This window comes from Rana temporaria, chromosome 4, assembly GCF_905171775.1.
Source record: "Rana temporaria chromosome 4, aRanTem1.1, whole genome shotgun sequence".
Lineage (NCBI taxonomy): Eukaryota > Metazoa > Chordata > Amphibia > Anura > Ranidae > Rana > Rana temporaria.
Window position 1 is genome coordinate 139059321 of NC_053492.1, and position 1648 is coordinate 139060968.

The 1648-nt window shown below is 37.0% G+C and overlaps 1 long non-coding RNA gene across 3 annotated transcripts; it reads right to left on the reverse strand.

Moving 5' to 3' along the window:
• Positions 1 to 715: 715 nt before the first annotated feature.
• LOC120935329 lies at positions 716 to 1300 on the reverse strand. 3 transcript variants are annotated; one of them, XR_005748417.1, is made up of 3 exons: positions 1169 to 1292; positions 886 to 1025; positions 716 to 755 (listed from the first exon to the last, which is right to left on the reverse strand). It is a non-coding gene; the product is annotated as an uncharacterized LOC120935329 (long non-coding RNA). The 3 variants fall into 3 exon arrangements; XR_005748419.1 differs by lacking the exon at positions 716 to 755 and adding an exon at positions 770 to 796; XR_005748418.1 differs by lacking the exon at positions 716 to 755 and having other exon boundaries at positions 1011 to 1025; positions 1169 to 1300.
• Positions 1301 to 1648: the final 348 nt, after the last annotated feature.

Consider the following 1648-nt stretch of genomic DNA (forward strand, 5'->3'; position numbering starts at 1 on the left):
CGCCGTTTGCGTACGTCGGGTTTCGCGTAAGGCTGCTCCTGCTAATAGCAGGGGCAGCCAATGTTACGTATACCCGTCTTTCCCGCGTCGCGAAGTTTAAATTTTACGTCGTTTGCGTAAGTGAATCGTGAATGGCGCTGGACGCCATTCACGTAAACTTTGAAGCAAATGATGAGAAGGGGGGGGGGGAAGGGGGTAACCAAAAGGACCCCGGGGCTTTTGAACGGTGCAAATAGATAATCAGACAAAATTTGATTATAAAATTAGAAAATATAATTTATTACACAAATAATTAATATGCCATAAATACGATAAATTTGAAATACATCTCGATTAAATACGTGATATCAAGACAAAGCATTGTTTAAGTCAGCTCTACATGTTTCACTCCGACGAGTTTCTTCAGGAGCTTTCAGACATACAATGCTAAATATCAAAAGAAAAAACAACAAGACATATAATTAAATGACTGTTGAAAACAATCATTTATATATCAATACATTTTGGTAAATAATGTCAAAAAAGGGAAAAGAAAAATATTGATCATGAATACATCAGTTATTGTAGATAATGCATGCTCAAGGATCTCAACTACATATAAACAGGGGCCAAAAGTAAAAACAATAATATTTACTTACCAAAAAGGTAAAACAGCAAAAGACAGCAGACCATACAGGAAGGAACCAGAGTCCTCAGGGAAAACAGAATAGTTCAGGAGAACCACAGCAGGATTTTAAGCCATTAATAGAATTAATCTGAAAAATCAGGAAAGCACATGTGGAAACACATATGCAAACTACTCTCAGTTGTATTATGCAACAATGGGTAAAGAGAATATACACTCCAAAAACTTGTTATAATGAACAATATATGTAATATATATACCTGTCAATAGTAAGCAAAAATGCCTGTTGTCAGTAGAAACAGTCTAATGTTTGCCATAGATATGGATTGAAAGAGGATAAAGGGGAAGGAAGACACTCTCACAGCCCCTCAAATAACCTGATCAAAAAGCGGCATCCGCTCTGTTAAGAAAAAAGGGGGAGAAATAAAAAAGTATATTATAAGTAAATAGGGATAGTTCAGTGCCAAAAAATGCACAGAACAAACAAATCCCTAATGCTCACAGTGTGTAAGCACAAAGCCAAAAAGCTTGTAAGGTAAATACCTGATTAGGACAAAGTCCAAAGATGAAAAGGCAGAGCCACCTAGATAGCTGTGCATACAGCAGCCTTTCCTTGCATTAATTAGGTCTGGTCTCAGCTGGAGCGCCTAACACAGCGCTTGGGCTTTAAATCTGCCACCACGGGATTTGTTTGTTCTGTGCATTTTTTGGCACTGAACTATCCCTATTTACTTATAATATACTTTTTTATTTCTCCCCCTTTTTTCTTAACAGAGCGGATGCCGCTTTTTGATCAGGTTATTTGAGGGGCTGTGAGAGTGTCTTCCTTCCCCTTTATCCTCTTTCAATCCATATCTATGGCAAACATTAGACTGTTTCTACTGACAACAGGCATTTTTGCTTACTATTGACAGGTATATATATTACATATATTGTTCATTATAACAAGTTTTTGGAGTGTATATTCTCTTTACCCATTGTTGCATAATACAACTGAGAGTAGTTTGCATATGTGTTTCCACA